This window comes from Neoarius graeffei, chromosome 3 (genome assembly GCF_027579695.1).
Source record: "Neoarius graeffei isolate fNeoGra1 chromosome 3, fNeoGra1.pri, whole genome shotgun sequence".
NCBI lineage: Eukaryota > Metazoa > Chordata > Actinopteri > Siluriformes > Ariidae > Neoarius > Neoarius graeffei.
Window position 1 is genome coordinate 2,318,347 of NC_083571.1, and position 23,031 is coordinate 2,341,377.

Sequence of the window (23,031 nt, forward strand, 5' to 3'; positions counted from 1 at the left end):
CCCCTCAGGGAGGCAATATAGATCTCTGTATGCAAAAACAACCAGACAGAAGAATAGTTTTTTTCCCTCAGGCTGTCTCTGTGATGAACAGCTAAAATCCAGATTCTATATCAGTAATATCACTTGCAAAATATCTGCACACTCATACTGTCATTCTGTGCTCACTATTACTTATATTTATACTTATTTAAATTTACTATTCATCTTTGCACTATGCACCATATTGCACCAAAAGGGAAATCCTTTCTGTGATGAACAGCTAAAATCCAGACTCATATATCAGTAATATCACTTGTAAAATATCTGAACACTTATACCGTCATTCTGTGCACACTGTATACTTTATATTTATTTAACTATTCCATACTTGACTTACCTGGATTACTTTGCACTATGCACCTATTTTGTTGTTGTTGTTGTTTGCTTGTTTGTTTGTTTTGTGTCTACGCTTTTTTATCTGTTTTGTACTATGAGAGCTCAGTGAACGGGAGTCAAATTCCTCGTGTGTGTCCACACACCTGGCAATTAAAGCGTTTCTGATTCTGATTCTCCAGTCACCAGTTCAGACACAACATGCAAAAAGATAAATCATCTAAAAAGCAAAATCTGCATTATACATGTTGACATCTTCCATTTGGCAAAACTGTTTCATAACAAACTGAGATCCCACACTGGAATTTCGAAGCTCAAATGCATTCTGCACCTTTGAGAAAAGTTCTCGATAGTTAATGTAAACATAATGTAAACCCAAGAAGAGTCATGACAGAAGGGTAGCATGGTGGTGTAGTGGTTAGCACTGTTGCCTTACAGCAAGAAGGTTCTGGGTTCAAGCCCAGTGAAGTGTCCTTGACCAAGGCACCTAACCCCTAACTGCTCCGCAGGTGCTGTCTATTTCTGACCCATGATTTGGACATAATAAGGAAAATTTCCACTCGCCTGCATACCTGCCCATGACTAACAAGTCCCAGGATGCCAATAATTTCAAGGTATATGGTCTACTTTGCCACACTGGACCTACTTATAGAAATCAACATCGCATCCCCTTGGTGGTTGATGTAAAACATCACCATGGTGTTATAGTTCTCAAAATGTTCCTGAAGATGTTGCAGCACCAGCCTTACAGAGTTCATGTATAATCTGCTGATGCCGAGAGTCAAAAAGTGTGATGAGATCAACATGATGAGAATGGGAAAGAGGATGAGCATGATGTACTGTGGACCTTTCACAGGCTGCACACATGAGGTCACATCAGGGCATCAAAGTATTTGCTATTACACAATTTGGTATTTGGTAAATAAACAGGAAAACTGCACTGTTTCTAAAAGGATATCGTCCTGGCGGTCTGGAACGAAAGAAAATACAACGAAGTTCTAGAGAATTCATTGTTTACATTGTAAAGTTGTTCTGAGACCTGTCTATGTAGACAAATAGATAATAATTAGATGGAAATTTTTCATTAAAATATTTATTTTTTTTAATTGAAAAAAGAAAGCATTGATTTATTTGTTCCCCCTGTAATATGGAGTATCCTATTTTATGTGTCATGAGTACACACGTTTTTGTATCCTTTGTGAGACTGGTTTATTGAATGTCAGTAAAAGATCTCATCATAAATATTTACACCAGAATTGCAGAAACAGCGTGTTAGTATTGTAAATGTTTGCTGATTAGAGGATCAGATTAAGCAGCAGGTGGGAGGGAGTTGCTGCACTGTAAGGTTCGTTCAAGACAGAAATCTTGACGTCGCCACAGTTGTCTCTGGCACGAAGTCCAAGAGAGCAAAACCTGGCCTGCGGTTTCAAGGAGGGAAGGGCTTACTCTCTTTCCCCGTCAATCACAGAGACACTAACCAATCATGGCTGTCTGTGAGCTCATGCATGTGGAGGTGGGCGGATAGTGTTTTCATCTGAGTGTTACACCGCCCTGGTGTTGTGTGAACAGGAGTTCAAAAAGATGCGGGGAATGTGAGAACATTCGCACTTCCTGTCTTGGAGCTGTCATGTGATTTGGGGAGCTAACTGGAGGAAGGGAACTGGGAGTGAGTAAACTAGAGAGAATATCGGGGGAATAATAATAATAATAATCTCATTATCTGTAGCCGCTTTATCGGGTCGCAGGCGAGCTGGATCCTATCCCAGCTGACTACGGGTGAAAGGCGGGGTTCATCCTGGACAAGTCGCCAGGTCATCACAGGGCTGACACATAGACACAGACAACCATTCACACTCACATTCACACCTACGCTCAATTTAGAGTCACCAGTTAACCTAACCTGCATGTCTTTGGACTGTGGGGGAAACCGGAGCACCCGGAGGAAACCCATGCGGACACGGGGAGAACATGCAAACTCCGCACAGAAAGGCCTTCGCTGGCCACGGGGCTCGAACCCAGACCTTCTTGCTGTGAGGCGACAGCGCTAACCACTACACCACCATGCCGCCAATAATAATAATAATAATAATAATGAAATACAACATGTAGTCCAAATCTTGGAATGATGGTAATTTTTATTTAGAAACACAGTGGAATATGTTTTTTAAAAATGATATACACTGTTTTGTCCTTTTGCGCTCCCTGTATTCCTCCACATGCACAATCCATTTAGTTTTTAATATGATATTTATCCAAAGTCAGAATCCATATGATGCTTACTTATAGGTAAAAAAAAAATCTAAAGAATCGGGATATTATTATTATTATTATTATTATTATACATGAAAGGGTTTTAAAAAATAAGTGAATTTCAGGCTTTCACTTGAGAAATGGCCAATAATCCAGCCACTGGGGGTGCATAAGCGTACTCTTGGTACCGGTCCCAAGCTCGGATAAATTGGAGAGGGTTGCATCAGGAAGGGCATCCGGTGTAAAACTGTGCCAAATCTAACATGCGGAATGAAAAGAGAAATACCATACCATCGGTCGGGGCCCGGGTTAACAACGACCGCTTCTGGTACTGTTGGTCAACAGGGTGCCAGTGGAAAGTGTGCTACTGTTGCGTCAAAATGGAGGAGAAAGAGAGGGGGGAGGCGGGTTAGGAGAAAGCGTGAAAGATGGAAGGGAAGGAGCGTAGAATTGAGGATAGGAACACTGAATGTGGGAACATTGACTGGCAGAGCAAGAGAGTTAGCAGGTCTGATGGAAAGAAGGAAGTTGGACATTTTGTGTGTGCAGGAGACGAGGTGGAAAGGAAGCAAGGCCAAGAACATTGAAGATGGATGCAAGTTGTTTTATTATGGAGTCGATGGAAAGAGGGTTAGGATTTGATAAGTTATTTACTTCTTCCTAATCCTTTCCGAACATTATTATGTTACTGCCTTGTGACTATGCTATTCTGTTTATGACAATGTTTTGATGATTGCATTTTTTATTTTTTGTTTGTTTTTATATCTTCTTTACTGTTCGCAATCAATCAATCAATCAATCAATCAATCAAGAGAAATGGTGTTGGTATTGTTTTGAGGGGAGAGTTGGTCAACAGTGTGATTGATGTGAAGAGGGTGTCAGATAGAGTGATAGGCATGAAGTTGGAGATTCAAGGAGTGGTAATCAATGTTGTGTGTGCGTATGCCCCACAGGTTGGATGTGAGAATGAAGAGAAAGAGTCTTTCTGGGAAAAGATGGATGAAGTGGTAGAAAGTATACCAAGGGAGGAGCATGTGCTGATAGGAGCAGATTTCAACGGACATGTTGGCGAGGGAAACAGAGGAGATGAGGACATGATGGGCAGATATGGTGTAAGAGAGAGAAATGTGGAAGGGCAAATGGTGGTTGATTTTTCAAAAAGGATGAATTTGGCAATAGTCAATACATACTTCGAGAAGAAAGAGCAGCACAGGGTGACGTTTAAGAGTGGAGGAAGATCTACACAGGTGGACTACATACTCTGCAGAAGGGGTAACCTGAAGGAGATTGGAGACTGTAAAGTGATGGCAGGGGAGAGTGTAGCTAGACAACATCGAGTGTGAAGGATGAGCTTGAAAGTGAAAAAGAAGAAGCGTGAAATAGTGGAGCTGAAGATTAAGTGGTGGAAACTAAAAGAGGTTGAACATCAGAAGGAGTTTAGGGAAGAAATGAGATGAGCATTGAGTGGTCATGGAAGTCTGCTGGAAGATTGGGATACTACTGCTGTACTAGTAAGAGAGGCAGCAAGGAAGGTGCTAGGGTGGTCATCGGGAAGGAGGAAGGAAGACAAGGAGACATGGTGGTGGAACAAAGAAGTGCAGGAAATTATAAAAGAGAAGAGGCTAGCAAAGAAGAATTGGGACAATCAGAGAGATGAGGAAAGCAGGCGGTTATACAGAGAGACGAGACAGAAGGCAAAAAGAGCGGTAGCGAAGGTGAAAGCAGATGCATACCAGGAGTTGTACGAAAGACTGAAGACCAAAGAAGGAGAGAAAGACCTGTACAGACTAGCTAGGCAGAGAAACAGGGAAGCGAGGGATGTACAGCAGGTAAGAGTGATGAAAGATGGAAATGGAAATGTGCTGACAAACAAAGAGAGTGCATTAAGAAGGTGGAAAGAGTACTTTGAGGATTTATTAAATGAGGAGAATCCAAAAGAGAAAAGGTCAGATTCATTGGAGACAGCAAATCAGGAAGCAGAGTTGGTTAGTAAGGATGAGGTGAGGGCAGCCATGAAAAGAATGAAGACTGGGAAAGCAGTCGGACCAGATGGTATCCTGATTGAGGCTTGGAGATGTTTGGGTGAGACGGCTGTGGAGTTCCTAACGAGATTGTTTCATAAGATCCTAGAGAATGAGAAAATGCTAAATGAATGGAGAAAGAGTGCGCTAGTTCCAATATACAAGAATAAGGGAGATGTACAAAGCTGCAGTAATTACAGAGGAATAAAATTGATGGGCCACACCATGAAGCTATGGGAAAGGGTATTGGAGGCGAGATTGAGAAGAGAGGTAGCAATCTGTGAACAGCAGTACGGGTTTATGCCAAGGAAGAGCACGTCGGATACAATTTTTGCTTTAAGAATGTTAATGGAGAAGTACAGGGAAGGCCAGAGAAAGCTACATTGTGTGTTGTAGACCTGGAGAAGGCATACGATAGAGTGCCGAGAGATGAGTTATGGTATTGTATGAGAAAGAGTGGAGTGAATGAGAAGTATATTAGAGTGGTGCAGGACATGTATGAGAACAGTGAAACAGCAGTGAGGTGTGCAGTTGGAATGACTGAATGGTTCAAGGTGAAGGTGGGACTCCATCAAGGATCTGCTTTGGGTCCTTTTTTTGTTTTCCATAGTGATGGATAGCTTGATGGATGAAGTGAGGCAAGAGTCACCATGGAACATGATGTTTGTGGGTGATATTGTGATATGTGGTGAAAGTAGAAAGGAGGTTGAGTTGGGTTTGGTGAGATGGAGGGATGCATTGGAACGAAGAGGAATGAAGGTGAGCAGTAGCAAAACAGAATACATGTGCATCACTGAGAATGGGGATGAGTGTAGTGAAGATGCAAGGAGTAGATGTAAAGAAAGTTGGTGAATTCAAGTACCTGGGGTCAACTGTGCAGGAAAATGGGGGCTGCGATAGTGAGGTGAGAAAGAGAGTGCAGGCAGGGTGGAGCAGTTGGAGAAGGATTTCGGGAGTCATTTGTGATAGGAAAGTCCCAGCAAAAGTGAAAGGTAAGATGTATAAGACAGTAGTGAGACCAGCTGTGATGTATGGATTGGAGACCGTACCCGTAGCGAAGAGACAGGAGGCAAAGTTGGAGGTGGCGGAGTTGAGGATGTTAAGGTTTGCGATGGGAGTGACACGGTTGGACAGGATAAGGAACAAGCACATCAGAGGGACAGCACATGTGGAGAGCTTGGGAATTAAGCTAAGAGAGATGAGACTGAGATGGTTTGGGCACATCCTGAGAAGAGATGCAGAGCATGTGGGAAGGAGAATGTTGAGGATGGAGCTGCCAGGCAAACAAAAACAAGGAAGGCCAAAGAGGAGATACATGGATGTGGTGAGAGAGGACATGAAGGTGGCAGGTGTGGTAGAGAAGGATGCGGAAGACAGGGAGCAATGGAGATGAAAGATCCGCTGTGGCGACCCGTAATCGGGAGCAGCCAAAAGAAGAAGAAGAAGAAGAAGAAGATTTGAGAAATGGCCAATGAAGAAGAGGAGAGAGTGCAAGAGAAGCTTGAGGACCCTGGATGATCTGGAGAGATTGTGTAAAGAGGAATGGGCTCAATGCCCTGCTCTGGATCTCCAACCTTATAACCTTATGTTAGAGGAGAGACTCAGCACTGTTTTACTGGCAAAGGGGGTTGTACAGAGTATTAAATGCAGGGGTGCCAATAATAGTGGCACATGTGTTTTTGTTGAAAATGTATTTGTTGGTGAGGGATTTGTTTTTCTCTGAATAAATTGATTCCAATTAAAAGTTGGATTTTTCTCATTTTTCAGCGTGAGATGAAACGACTTGACCGAATCTTTTTCCAACACTTTTTCCTAAACTTTATAAGGGGTGCCAATAATTGTGAAGGACACCGTGCATGTGTGTAGAATATATTTCCATTGAGTCCAATGGCAAGACAAAACAAAACAAGTGAATTAAATAATTTAAGTCATTTACTGTAGACAGACAAAATGAACTTGCTGTAAGGTTGGTGATTTATTTATGATATTAAAGATTTAATTTTAAAATTCTTTACTTAAAATATAAAATCCATTAGTAGTTCACCATCAACTTCATTACATTTATGACCTTCAAAATGGAAACGTAATGTTTAAATGGAACAAAAATGCACTGGTACTTACATTCAGTGTCTCCACACGTAATGGGGTTTAGAGTGGCCTAATGCTCGCGGGCAGGAACTGACCCCGGAGATCTTTTAAACATTAACTCTTCTGAAGGCCAGGAGCAAAAGGTCATGTTGGAACCACGCTGCGGATCTGATTAGTCATGACTTGAAGTTGCAACGTAAATATTTGTTTTTCAGATACACCTGAAAGCGTTTACAACAATAATGCTGTCTTTAATCGTCAGCCGTTTACTGTATTTGTAATTTCAGTGTAAGTTTCAGTTTCCTGAGTTTAAAACATAAACAACATAACGTCACACAATAACGGAAAATGGCGAGAAAAGTGATTTGCGAACCCAAATGAAATAAATCAGAGGAATTTACAAACCTTTCCCGAAGTGATCGCTGCAAACTCGAGCGTTCTTCGACTCCGCCCCCTTCCATCGCAGCAAAAGGTTCAAGAGCCGCCTTTCTCATCGTCTCTTGGTAAAATCCTTTGCTCTTTCACCCTTTTCTATCACTTCATGGGGAACCTGGAAGAAACTTTTATCAGTTTCACAGTTTGTTCAATTCGAGCAGCGCAAAATAACACAAGTGTAGGGCATTTTAACAACTAGCAAGGCGCCAGAGTGATAGTAACGCTTTGTGAACAATGAGCTCAACTGACCACCACTTCCTGTCTCGCATATCTAATGAGGCGGATGTGATGTCAGATGCAACCCATCAATTGTACCTGACTAGAAATTAGCTTCAACTTAAAAAAAAAATGAATTGCAGACCACTAGATGGCGCTTCACCTAGAAATTACGTATCTCTACTTCTGCTATCCGGTTTGTCCCAGTCGCCTACAGACTGAACAATTATGGTTTCAGGTCTTTTTCTTCACATGCTCCATTTCTTTGGAATAAATTGCCTGACCATGTGTGCATTTCCGAGAATGTTAATGTTTTCAAAGCTAGACTTAAGACGCAATTTTTTAGGCTTGCTTTTAATCTATAGGTGGATTTTTTTTTTGGTTATTAGTCTTTTTAATTAGTTATTGAATTATTATTTTCTAGTTTGTGATTGTAAAGCACTTAAAGCATATTTGTATAGGCGCTAAATAAATTGCATATTATTATTATTATTATTATTATTATTATTATTATTCACAGCCCAGTGGTTGAGAAACACTGATTTACACCATTCTGACAAACTCCAGATGGACTCGTCTTAACTTTAAACAATATTCTGATTTAATTATAATTATAATTTTATTCCATTTTAAAATATAAAACCTGATACTATAATGGACTGAATGCTGTGATATTAGATTACAAAAGAAAGCGTATATTATTATCTCATTATCTGTAGCCGCTTTATCCTGTTCTACAGGGTCGCAGGCAAGCTGGATCCTATCCCAGTTGACTACGGGCGAAAGGCGGGGTTCACCCTGGACAAGTCGCCAGGTCATCACAGGGCTGACACATAGACACAGACAACCATTCACACTCACATTCACACCTACGCTCAATTTAGAGTCACCAGTTAACCTAACCTGCATGTCTTTGGACTGTGGGGGAAACCGGAGCACCCGGAGGAAACCCACGCGGACACGGGGAGAACATGCAAACTCCGCACAGAAAGGCCCTCGCCGGCCACGGGGCTCAAACCCGGACCTTCTTGCTGTGAGGCGACAGCGCTAACCACTACACCACCGTGCCGCCCGCCCACATATATTATTATTATTATTATTATAAAGCTTATTGTGATGAACGTGGGGGCCGTCTTCAGCCTGGACTTTTTTATCGAGACATGCTTATGGACCAGAGAGATGAGTTCACCCTTTACCTCCCAATACACACCTGTGGTTTTTATTTATTTATTTATTTATTTATTTATGTATTTGTTTGTTTGTTTGTTTGTGTGTGACATTAATGCACCAGATATTTGTACCTATATTTTCTATTATTTTATTTAATTTTAATAAAAATTACAACCACCTAGAACTAGCTCAGAAGAATAAACTTCAACAGGATAAAGCGGCTAGAGATAATGAGATGAGATAAAGTTTAAATAAACAAACAAACAACACATTACTATGTCAATTTTTATATTGAAATAGATTTTACAGTTTGGACTGATATTTTCCTTTTTTGTGTTTATCATTAATGTGGACTTTAATTCAAGTTTCCTGAATTAAAAAAAAATGGATTAAAAAATACTGAATAATAAAATTTTTAAATTGTTTTTTAATAATAAAAGAAACATTTATAATGCATTCAAATAAAAAGTACTTTAATTTTATAATAATAATAATAATAATAATAATTCTGACATATTGATCAATAGAGGGCGCAGTGGTGTTACTTTCAGCCTCCAAATTCATGGACCGTCACTGACTGATTAGCACTGTTTATCAACACACTGCTTACACACACACACACATACACACACACACACATATATATATATATATATATATATATATATATATATATATATATATATATATATTACATACAGTGGTGCTTGAAAGTTTGTGAACCCTTTAGAATTTTCTATATTTCTGCATAACTATGACCTAAAACATCATCAGATTTTCACACAAGTCCTAAAAGTAGATAAAGAGAACCCAGTTAAACAAATGAGACAAAAATATTATACTTGGTCATTTATTTATTGAAGAAAATGATCCAATATTACATATCTGTGAGTGGCAAAAGTATGTGAACCTTTGCTTTCAGTATCTGGTGTGACCCCCTTGTGCAGCAATAACTGCAACTAAACGTTTGCGGTAACTGTTGATCAGTCCTGCACACCGGCTTGGAGGAATTTTAGCCCGTTCCTCCGTACAGAACAGCTTCAACTCTGGGATGTTGGTGGGTTTCCTCACATGAACTGCTCGCTTCAGGTCCTTCCACAACATTTCCATTGGATTAAGGTCAGGACTTTGACTTGGCCATTCCAAAACATTCACTTTATTCTTCTTTAACCATTCTTTGGTAGAACGACTTGTGTGCTTAGGGTCGTTGTCTTGCTGAATGACCCACCTTCTCTTGAGATTCCGTTCATGGACAGATGTCCTGACATTTTCCTTTAGAATTCGCTGGTATAATTCAGAATTCATTGTTCCATCAATGATGGCAAGCTGTCCTGGCCCAGATGCAGCAAAACAGGCCCAAACCATGATACTACCACCACCATGTTTCACAGATGGGATAAGGTTCTTATGTTGGAATGCAGTGTTTTCTTTCTCCAAACATAACGCTTCTCATTTAAACCAAAAAGTTCTATTTTGGTCTCATCCATCCACAAAACATTTTTTCAATAGCCTTCTGGCTTGTCCACGTGATCTTTAGCAAACTGCAGATGAGCAGCAATGTTCTTTTTGGAGAGCAGTGGCTTTCTCCTTGCAACCCTGCCATACACACCAACAAGAGAATCAGGGCTCTGGTGAACCCTGTTAACATCCAAGGGGTCAGTGTGGATGTGGTGGAGGAATATAAGAACCTGGGGGTGTACTTGGATAATAAACCGGACTGGTCCAAAAACATGGACACTGTATACAAAAAGGGCCAGAGCTGTCTCTATTTTCTGAGACGGCTGAGGTCCTTCAACATCTGCTGAATGATGCTGCAGATGTTCTATGAGTCTGTGGTGGCCAGTGCCATCCTGTACGCTGTCGTCTGCTGGGGCAGCGGCTTGAGGGTGAAGGACACTAACAGACTCGATAAGATCATCAGGAAGGCCGGCCATGTTGTAGGCGTGGAACTGGACTCTCTGACAGTGGTGTTGGAGAAGAGGACGCTGTCCAAAATAAAAACAATCTTAGACTGTCCTTCCCACCCTCTCCATGAGGAGCTGATCAGCCACAGGAGCGTGTTCAGTAAACAGCTGATTCTTCCACGCTGCACAACTGAGAGACCCAGGAAATCATTCCTACCTGTTGCAGTCAAGCTGCACAATGCCACTGTATAACTGTGCTACACTGCCTTACCATGTATACTGTATCCTTAACTCAGGTGCAATATATGTACATAGGAATCATTGTATATAAAATCACTTCATTTTGCTTTTACTTAAGTTATTGAACTTATTTAAATTTATTTTATTTTTATTCTTTTTTCAGACAATTTTATCTTCTATTTTTAGACATGTTTACTTCTTCTTGATTCAGGAGCTTTGTAGCAAATTTGAATTTCTCTCCGGGGATTAATAAAGTAATTCTGATTCTGATTTGTTGTTCAGTGTTCTCCTGATGGTGGACTCATAAACATTAACATTAGCCAATGTGAGAGAGGCCTTCAGTTGCTTAGAAGTTACCCTGGGGTCCTTTGTGACCTCGCCGACTATTACACCCCTTGCTCTTGGAGTGATCTTTGTTGGTCGACCACTCCTGGGGAGGGTAACAATGGTCTTGAATTTCCTCCATTTGTACACAATCTGTCTGACTGTGGATTGGTGGAGTCCAAACTCTTTAGAGATGGTTTTGTAACCTTTTCCAGCCTGATGAGCATCAACAACGCTTTTTCTGAGGTCCTCAGAAATCTCCTTTGTTCGTGCCATGATACACTTCCACAAACATGTGTTGTGAAGATCAGACTTTGATAGATCCCTGTTCTTTAAATAAAACAGGGTGCCCACTCACACCTGATTGTCATCCCATTGATTGAAAACACCTGACTCTAATTTCACCTTCAAATTAACTGCTAATCCTAGAGGTTCACATACTTTTGCCACTCACAGATATGTAATATTGGATCATTTTCCTCAATAAATAAATGACCAAGTATAATATTTTTGTCTCATTTGTTTAACTGGGTTCTCTTTATCTACTTTTAGGACTTGTGTGAAAATCTGATGATGTTTTAGTTAATTTATGCAGAAATATAGAAAATTCTAAAGAGTTCACAAACTTTCAAGCACATATATATAAGATTAGCTCAACCTGTGTACACATGATGATGTAAGTGATAATATCCTGCTGATATACCACAGGAATTTGTTATTGGATTTTTTTTTTTTTTACCGCGTGGGTTTCCTCCGGGTGCTCCGGTTTCCCCCACAGTCCAAAGACATGCAGGTTAGGTTAACTGGTGACTCTAAATTGAGCGTAGGTGTGAATGTGAGTGTGAATGGTTGTCTGTGTCTATGTGTCAGCCCTGTGATGACCTGGCGACTTGTCCAGGGTGTACCCCGCCTTTCGCCCGTAGTCAGCTGGGATAGGCTCCAGCTCGCCTGCGACCCTGTAGAACAGGATAAAGCGGCTACAGATAATGAGATGAGATTTTTTTTTAAATAATACTGTACTTACAGTTTATGTTCAACAAAACAACATACTTCCTGTTCTCACTTACACTATTGTAGCTAAGAACAGTCGAAGCTCATTCCAGAATGTTCTGTGCTGTATTTCTGAAACCTGTTGAGGTTTTGCGAGATGCGAATTCAGCGTTTCTGTGAATAACGTCGATAGAAACCGTTGTCCTGCAGCTTTATTTCCCTCTCGGAGAGTTTCACCTGTATCCCCTCAGACAATCCTGCTGTTTCTCCAAAGTTTTTCTGTCTTCTGTTCTTCGTGATTTATCTCTGAGCCCTTGTTAATGTTAAATCGATTCGCTTGGTCGATGAAGTGAAGAAACATCTGCTCTTTCAGTTCACACACATCCACACCGCTTCACTCTCCCATCTCTAAACAACCAGAGTCCTGTGGGTTCAGGAGTTTAGGCACATCTATCTATCTATCTATTTATCTATCTAGCCGTCCATCCATCCTTCTCTCTGTCCATCCGTCTGTCCATCCATCCATCTATCCATCTATCTAATACACAGAAAGAAAGGAATGTGTCCTGGTGTGGTGATATTCACCTGTTTTTCGATTACAGTCTTTCTCTCCACATCAATATTTAACCTAAAAAGAGATTTAAACTCCACCACCCTGTATCTCGGACACACCGTCCTCACTATAAAGGCTTTAAACTCAGACTCTCACCTCCAATCACTCCACATTAAACCTGTCAGTGAGCAGCACGTCCTCATCCTCTGATCTACAGCCACCCTTATTCACAGCGACTCACATTTATACATCATTTGCTCAAAAGCCCAGCACTGTCAACTTGAAGGTCCTGGGACTTGACCACACAACCTTCTAAGCAGTTGTCCAACACCTTAACCCGTGAGCTAGCACTTGCCCCTGTCTCTGCCTCACTTAAATAGATGTTCTGTTTAGCAACAGCGACTGCATGAATACACGATAACGGATCAGAGTGAGTGTTAATATAAACCTGCACTACTCTCAGAGCTGCTGTTAGAGAGAATTAATCAACACCAATTTTATTTATCGAGCACAACATACACTGACAAAGCGCTGTACAAAAAATATAAAAATTAACATATATAATATACTTTATTCTCTCCACATTCACTGAATATGAGCAATCACGTGCTCTGATTGGCTACTCCTCTACTAGGATATCAGCTCATATCCCATGAGTAGAGAAAAACAAAATGGCGGAGCGTGTTGCTGAACCAACCGACGATGAAATAAAAACCCTACTCCAAAACAAAACCCCAAAAATACAAAAAAAGCAACAAAATATGGAATAAAAGTATTTGATGGTAGGAACGTATCTTTTTTATTTTTCAATAGTTATTATTATCACATTTTTCACAAATTGTTCCTGTCATTTCTCCGGTTTGTTTACATTCTAAGCGGAAATGATTTTGTCAGCCGTTTTGTATAAAGTTTTTATTTATCATCTCATTATCTGTAGCCGCTTTATCCTGTTCTACAGGGTCGCAGGCGAGCTGGAGCCTATGCCAGCTGACTACGGGTGAAAGGCGGGGTTCACCCTGGACAAGTCGCCAGGTCATCACAGGGCTGACACATAGACACAGACAACCATTCACACTCACATTCACACCTACGCTCAATTTAGAGTCACCAGTTAACCTAACCTGCATGTCTTTGGACTGTGGGGGAAACCGGAGCACCCGGAGGAAACCCACGCGGACACGGGGAGAACATGCAAACTCCACACAGAAAGGCCCTCGCCTCGAACCCGGACCTTCTTGCTGTGAGGCGACAGCACTAACCACTACACCACCGTGCCGCCCTTTTTATTTATCAAATTTGCAAAAAATAACAATAAAAATTCTCTGTTTCTCAAAATCCAGTGAATGTGGAGAGAATAAAACAGTTATTCCACTCAATCTCGGTGCTACACGCCTCGTCACCTATCAGCTCATGTACGACTCCATTTCATGGAATAACTGTTAAATAAATATATGTTATTTAGCAGCTGGGAGGTCCGTATGGTGAAATACCGTGACCGAGGTCTTGAAAGTACTGAACGAGGCCCTCTGGGCCGAGGTCAGTATTCAAGGCCGAGGTATTCGTGGCTCAGGTGGATAAGGCGCTGTACCATAAATTTGGGGATGTGGGTTCGATTCCAACCTGAGGTTATTTCCTGATCCGTCTCTCTCCTGCTCATTTCCTGTCTCTACACTGTCCTATCCAATCAAAAAAAAATAAGATCATTGAACAGTACTGTTGCAAAAATCTCAAGGGCGTACTGTTTGGTCTTTCGGAGAGATTTAACTGCAAATGAAATTTAAAAAAGGGGAAAATAAGAGAAAAGAAACTTCAGAATTGCATCTAAAATATTTCCAGTGCCTCAAATTCCATCAGATTTCAGTCATAGTTTCATCGTTTGCAGTTTTAATTTATTAAACCTGAAGTGACGTTTATTTGAAACTTTAACACCTCGACTGATTGCGTCTGTGGACGGATTTGTTATTCTCCTGCTCACTCCTGTCCTGTTCGTTCTGCCTCATCTCCATGAGCGTCAGTATTCTCATCTTGCTCCAAACACTCGAGTGTTTTGTTTACAACACCAGCCGCACAAATCACACTTCTGAAAATCAGACCTTCGACCAGGCCATTACTGCTACACGGGTTCTAATACCCTGAGAATGGAACTCACGCTTCGGTGTGGGGCGGGTCTGAGAGGAGCCGAAGCTGAAGCACACCTCATCATCATCTTCCAGCAAGTAGATCTGATGTTCCACAATCTGCTCTCAGTTTCACCAACACGGGGACCGAAAGGATATTTTATACCGAATTAACACACTTTCATTTCCTTCATCTCTCGGCATCAGTGTCAACCTGAAGCTGAACCTCACAAACAGACATCAGAACATTGTGTGTGTGTTTTATAACCTTCAGGAGAATCATTGTGAGAATCAGTCATCATTCATGTGGTAACATTTTCTTCAAGTCAGGAGAAACGTGTGTGTGTATAACATTTCTGGAAGGAGTCTCCAGTGTCAGCCCTGTGTAACAGTCAGGGATGAAGCTGGAACTGTAAGTTTTTTGACATTTTCAGGACAGAGGAGTTTATTTACATGTTTGTTTCATGTAACTATAGAGAACTTTCAGTGACATCACAGATTTTTGTTCACCATATTGCCAGGCAAACAAAAAGCCACAGCTATGACAGGTTATGAAGAAAACCGAGATGACTGCAGTCAGTACAGTCTCTCTGAAATGATAAAAAATGTATTTTCTACCAGCAGATCGTGTTATATCCAAAAGCTGAAACATGCAGGCATCAGAGATCCGTATAATTTACCCACAAATGTATTTATTTATTATTGATTCTACCCACTGCTCTCACGCTCTCTCTCTCTTTCTCTCTCTCTCTCTCTCTCTCTTTCTGCTTGCATGCACGCTAAATGCAGAGGAGGAATGTGACAAAAATAAAGGCTCATTCTTCTTAATTGACCCACAAATTTATTTATTCCACTTGAAAAGTGTTTGGCAAACCAGCTACCAGATTTGGGACACTACAACACCCTGAATTATTTCGTATTTAGGATTTCTAAATCATCATCATCATCATCGTTTCCCATTTGGCCACTTCTTGGCCTTAGGGCACATCTGTTCCGGGAAGCGTCCTTGGAGCAGATGACTGAACTTGACTTTGTCCATCATAGACGTGCGGGCCTGCATCTGATCTACTTGGAGAAGTTCCTCAACTCGTTTCCAAGTCCTGGAGGTGATCCTTTTGTCGAAAAGTACTTGTTTTTGGAGGGAGTCATTTTCCATACAACATACGTGGGCCATATATTTAAGATGTTGTACCTGACAGTAGTCTTGGATAGAGTTTGACTTAGTTATTTCACGTAGTCGCTCATTTGAGATTTTGTACAACCAATCTAGCTGTCCTTCAACTAAGGTAGCCGGGTTGACGCCTTTTTTCCATTTGCTATGTGGAGGGACATTTTTCCTTGCATAGCCCCCTGATACCATCTTCCTTAAAAAAACATTCCATAGTCTCTTGACCTTTTGTAATTCTGAAGTGGACAGAAAAGATGGCTGGATACCATATAATAGCCGGGACCTGACACAGGAAGTGAGGATCTTCATGCGAGTTGATAAATGGATTTCTTTGTCCATTAAACAGTTCTTTAGCTCATCCCACTTTTTACATGCAGAAGACATATTTGCGTGTAATGCAGCTGCCGACTTGTTTGTATTAGTGATTACATGTCCCAGGTACCGAAAAATCCGGACATTCTTGATGTTTACCCCATTCACAGACACTAGAGTCTTCTTGTCTTTCACAACTTCGTCGACATTAAATGCTATTGTCTCGGTTTTGGTATAGGACATCTGCAACCCAAATCTCGAGAAGGTATTGTCATAGATGGATAGGACCTGGTCTAACTCCTCAATACTTTTTGTGAAGACTGCCACATCATCAGCATAGAGTAATTCTGTCACTCTTCTCCTTCCAGATGTTGGTGCCCGTCTTCGATATTCACGAGGTGACACTTCATTAGGGATGTGGAACTCCACCAGAACTCCTGTATCGGGGCATTGCTTCAGAATTTCGTGCTTTTGCACAGCGCATTACAAAGTCCATGTAGACGTTAAATATTGGTGGACTTTCAAGGGCACCTTGACGGCAACCAACAAATGTACCAAAGTACTGCTTGGCTCCCTTGATGCAAGCTTTAGTGCCAAAATACAATGTCCTCAGGATTAATATCACTTTAGGGCACCGCAGACGGATGTCCAACACTCGAAATAGCGCTTCGCGAGGAACCCAGTCATAAGCAGCCTTGAGGTCGATGAAACAGATAAACAACGGATTTTTCTCTTTCTCCAGTATATGCCACATGATATATATGGCATCGCATGTTGATCGATTTTTTCTAAACCCAAATTGCATCTCCATAAGGATGGTCTCGTACACAGGTCTTATCCTTTCAACGATAATACTTGCTAAGATCTTTGACATTGTGGCAATGATAGAAATACCACGATAGTTTTCAGCCAGACACTTGGAACCCTTTTTGTGTAAACATGTTATTGATGATATCAGCCATTCACTGGGAACCTTGAGGTACGACCATATTATGTTGATTAGGATGACCAGGTACTCGAGGAGAGTTGCAGATTGAGAATACTTTAGCTGTTCCGCATAGATGCCATCTGTCCCCCGGCACTTTCCATTGCTAAATCTCTTGAGACACTGCCCAATTTCGGCCTCTTCAGGTGGGTCCTCATTAATAGGCTGTGTATCCTCTGGTGGTAATATATATGGGAATTCTTCTGGTTTAATTAGCTCAGGTTGGAGTTGGAATGGACGCTGACCCAAATGTTGAGAAAAATGTTTCTCAAGCTTCTGTTGGTGAATGACTTGTATGTTCTTCCTAGGCAATGAAGAGTATGTCTTTGACATGCAAAATTCTTCCTCCACATTTCTTTGCTCGCTGGCTACATTGATCTTTTGTGCCTTTTCGGTAAAATATTTGCTTTTAAGCACTATACGCAGTTTTCTTATTTGCTTGGACAACTCTTTCTTTTCATCTGGGTCACGTAATTGACGGCATTTTGAAATTAGCCCTACAAACTCATCATTAGCCCATGGCTTGCTATCACACTCTTTCTTCCTCTCTGGAATGACCTCACTGGTAGCTTTCATTATAGAATCCACAACTTGCTTGTCTAAGAGATTGACCTGGTCAGATGGTTGCTGTTGTTTTAATATCTGCTCCAACTGCTCACTGTATTGTTTTCTGATGGTTTCAGAATCTTGTAGGCTTCGTATATTGGGAAAGTATGGTTTTGCCTCTCTATTCTTTCTGAAGATCTTATGTCTTGTGCGTCTAGTTGGTAGCATCACATCCAAAACTAGCACCCGATGATCAGATTCAAAAGGGATGCTGACACTAGGATACGATCTACAGTTCATGGCCGACCTCTTAATATACCACTCGCTTACGATGTAGTCAAGATGACGTTGGTATCCTCTGTTGGATATAAAGGTCCAGTGATGAGTGTCTGATCCAGTGGCAAACATAGAATTCAGGATATATAAGCAATTGCTCTCAGCTAATTCTAAGAGCTGTGTTCCATTGAAACTAGTTGGATCAGAATCATGGAATCTCCCTACACAGTGCCAGTTTTCGTACGAGCAATTGGTCCCAATTGTTGCTTTGAAGTCACCACAAGCAATTATTTTAAAGGAGGAGTGAGCCTTCTTAGTTTCTTTGAGAGCTCTTGAAAAATTGTAGAATGCTTCCTTAGTAGAATCTGCATATTCCTCTGTCGGCGAGTAGCAAGAGAATATACACAATTTAGTGCCATGTACGATGACTCTAGCTACTGATATTCTGGCTTCAATAGGGTGGTAGATATCTATGACTTTCACATGTGGTGCTAACACTATTGCAACTCCCGCTTGTGCCTTCCTCTTCATGCCATTATAGAACACTTTCCATCCTTTCAAAGCAGGATCGTCAAACTCGACTTCTCCTTCACCAATGATGCGAGCCTCTTGTATACAACATATGTCGTGTCCTAACTCTTTCACCTGCAACACGCATTGTGCTAACTTGCTCTCGCATTTAGCTGTTCTGACATTGATGGTACCAATGCTGAGGTGATGGTATCTCCCCCTTAGATCTTTCTCTTTTCTAACTTTCATGTTCACTTCTAACCTTCCTATACAAGACTTTCCTAAAAATCAATGCTAATGCTAAGTTAATAATAATGATCATAATAATAAATCCAAAAATAGCAATCACACATATCTCTAATAAATTCAATATTACCCTAAATCGCAAGAACCAATCTCAATCTTTCTCAGTCTAAGTTCTGTCGCTTTTTAAAGATATTCCAAAGTAACCAGACGAAAGAAGCTACTTCACATTCCGGTCGCCAGTGACTCCGTTAGCTCGCGAAGTCGCAAGACTAAGCTCCCCAGGGTGCACCTGTCCAAAAGACGGAGGTGGAGTATGGCTTGAGTGTGATAGGCGTTTAGACTTAGCTGGACTTACAAACACTGCCTTCTAAGTCTAGCAGATAATATCCGAAAGTTACGCTTCAACACCCCATGCACCCCAAATACACCAAATAAATACACCAGAGTTGCTAAAGGCAGACAAAAATACAGATGCCTACCAATATTTTGAGGCAGGTTTCTTGCCGGAATGTTATAGGAAAAATATCTTATTATGACAAAGGTAAGCTCAAACCTGGACTTCTAACAGTAATAAACAAGCCAGGACCTAGAGCTAGCATATTTTATGGTGTTTATCTGAGTCTACATTATCAGTACATAATAAACATGTTGCTAGTCAAAGCCAAGCATTAGTTCTAATAAAATATACCACATCCAGATCTACACTTTAACGTTGCACAAAGCTTTCACACTCACCTGATATAAATTGTTCTTCACACACACGGGAATGTTTTTCTTCCTGTTCAACCGCAGCTCGCTATTTTTCTCGTCTTTCTGAGTTCACCGGGAAGTGTTGAAAAGTTAAACCAGGCTTATCTCTACGTCTGTTTTTCCATCCAAAAGCACTACAGCTCTCTGGTCTTGTTCTTTTAGATGGAACTTCTACAGGTTTATCTGTAGATGTTTACTGAATTGGGCTTACAGTCACTCGTGTACACGTGTGCCAGTCAATGGCAAACACAACGCTCACCAGGTGTTAGGGTTTTGCTGGGATTCGAACCTGGTTCGTTGGTGTGATGATCCAGCAAACCCCCACTAGGCCACCAGGGGGATGACTCAAATGCAGAGGCGTGAGGCGGAAGTAGAAAAAGAATCAAAAAGGTTTATTTAAACTATATACACTATATACAGGGCAAAACAAAAGACAAAAAAAACCAAAGAGTGTAATCCAAAAGAAAAGCAAAGTGCAAAAATACAAAAGCTAAGAAGATCAAAAAAACACAGTACAAAGGAAACTGGAGATAAACATAACAGCACAAAGACTCCGTGACAAGAGGACTGAACTCAGGGGTATAAATACACAAACTAATTAAGGACACAGGTGAAGATAATTAGGCAATTAACACAAACACAAGACACAGGAACAGTGGCGGCCTCTAGAGGCCAAAATAAACACGACATGAAAAGGAAATAACAGCGGCCTCTAGAGGCCAAAACAGTCCTAGTCCTAACAGGACCCCCCCCCCTAGGAGCGTCTCCTGACGTTCCCAGGGCGATCCGGATGGGCCGAATGGAAGTCCCGACATAGTTCTTTATCAAGGACATCCCGAGCAGGAACCCAGCAGCGCTCCTCAGGACCATAGCCCTCCCAGTCCACCAGATATTGCAACCCGCCGCGGACCCGGCGGGAGTCAAGCAGGCGATTCACAGTGAACACAGTCTGCCCCTGGAAGATGCGGGGGGGTGGGGGGTTCCTAGGGGCAGGGGCATACGTAGACGTCAGTACGGGCCGTAACAGGGAAACATGGAAAGTGGGGTTGATCCTCAGAGTCCGGGGCAACTGGAGCCGGTAGGAGACAGGGTTCACCCTGCGCACCACCTTGAAGGGGCCAATGTAGCGAGGAGCAAGCTTGCGGTTCTCCACCCGCAGTGGAAGGTCCTTAGTGGACAGCCAAACACGCTGCCCAGGGCGGAAAGCGTGTGCAGGTCTTCTATGGCGGTTGGCCTGAGTCTGGTTGGTTCTGGAGGTCTGTATGAGGGTCTTCCTGACCTTGCTCCAGGTCTTGCGACACCGTCTCACATATTGGTTGACCGAGGGCACCCCCGCGTCCTCCTCCTGGTCCGGGAACAGAGGTGGCTGGAACCCGAATTGGCACTGGAATGGCGACAGCTTGGTGGCCGATGACTGCAGGGTGTTGTGGGCGTACTCCGCCCATGGCAGCCAGGTGCTCCACGATGTCGGGTTATCCATAGCCAGGCCTCGCAGGGTGGTTTCCAGGTCCTGGTTGAGCCTCTCCGTCTGACCATTGGACTGTGGGTGAAACCCAGAGGAGAGGCTGGCAGTGGCTCCGATGACCTTGCAGAACCCGTGCCACACTCGGGAGGAGAACTGGGGCCCTCGGTCTGAGACGATGTCCTGTGGAAGACCAAAGACTCGGAAGACATGATTAAACAAAAGTTTCGCAGTTTCAAGAGCAGAGGGGAGTTTGCACAGTGGTATGAAGCGGCAGGCCTTGGAGAATCTGTCAACTAAGACCAAAATGACCGTGTTACCTTGTGACTCAGGGAGACCCGTGATAAAGTCGACTGCCACGTGGGACCAGGGACGCCGGGGAATGGTCAGAGGATGCAGGAGACCCTGGGGACGCTGTCGTGGGTTCTTGGTTCTGGTGCAAACCTCACAGGACAGGACAAATGACCTTACTTCCTGCTCCATGTTAGGCCACCAGAAGCGTCTTTTCAGGAAGTCCAGGGTCCTCCGAGCTCCCGGGTGGGCGGTGAGAGGGGAAGAGTGACCCCACTGGAGAACCTTGGCCCGGGCTTGATGTGGGACGTACAAGAGGCCTGGTGGCCCCGTCCCAGGACCGGGGTCCTGGCGTTGGGCTCGTCGGACAGCCTCCTCAATACCCCAGCGGACAGGGGCCACAATCCGGGACACAGGGATAATAGGCCCGACTTCATTCTCCCTGTTAGTGGCAGAGAACAGTCTGGACAGTGCGTCAGGTTTGGTGTTCTTGGAGCCGGGGCGGTATGAGAGGGTGAAGTCAAATCGACTGAAAAACAGGGCCCACCTAGCCTGTCGAGGGTTCAGTCTCTTGGCTTGCTGGAGGTACTCCAGGTTCTTGTGGTCAGTCCAAACCAGGAATGGATGTTGTGCTCCCTCCAGCCAGTGCCTCCACTCCTCAAGGGCCAGTTTGACCGCTAGCAGTTCTCGATCCCCCACATCGTACCGGGACTCAGCAGGACTCAGGCGGTGGGAGAAGTAAGCGCAGGGGTGCAGCTTTCCTTCCGAACGTTGAGAGAGCACCGCGCCGACACCACTGTCCGAGGCGTCCACCTCCACGATGAATGGTTGGGAGGTGTCCGGGAGAACCAGAATGGGTGCCGTGCAGAAGCGGTCCTTGAGGTCTTTGAACGCCTTTTCTGCCTGAGGAGACCAGCCATAAGATCCACCTGTCCCTTTGGTGAGGTCTGACATGGGTGCTGCCACAGAACTGAAGTTCCTGATGAACTTGCGGTAGAAGTTAGCGAATCCTAAGAACCGCTGAACCTCCTTAACGGACTTGGGAGTAGGCCAATCCCGGACGGCCAGGGTCTTGGCAGGGTCCATTTGGAGTTGGCCTGTCCGTACAATAAATCCCAGAAAGGAGACCTCGGGAACATGAAATTCGCATTTCTGGGCCTTGGCGAACAGATTGTTCTGTAGCAGCCTCTGGAGAACCTGGCGGACATGGTGGCGGTGCTCCTGCACGGTCTTGGAAAAGATAAGGATGTCATCGAGGTAGACAAAAACGTATAGGTTAATCATGTCCCTTAAGACGTCGTTGATTAGGGCCTGAAAAACAGCTGGTGCGTTGGTGAGTCCGAAGGGCATCACCTGGTATTCGTAGTGCCCAGACGGGGTGTTAAAGGCAGTCTTCCACTCGTCTCCCTGTCGGATACGGATGAGGTGGTATGCGTTCCGTAGGTCCAACTTGGTGAAGACGGTGGCGCCTTGGAGCAGGTCGAAAGCTGTGGACATCAGCGGAAGGGGATATCGGTTGCGCACAGTGATCTTATTCAGGCCCCTGTAATCAATACATGGTCGGAGCCCCCCATCCTTCTTGCCGACAAAGAAGAAGCCGGCTCCAGCAGGTGAAGTGGAGGGTCGAATAAACCCAGAGACCAGGGCATCTTTGAGGTATTCCTCCATGGCCTTGCGTTCTGGCTGAGAGAGTGAAAACAGTCTGCCACGAGGAGGGGTAGTCCCAGGGAGCAAGTCGATGGCACAGTCGTAGGCCCGGTGCGGAGGAAGAACGGCGGCCCTGCTCTTGCTGAATACCTCCTTGA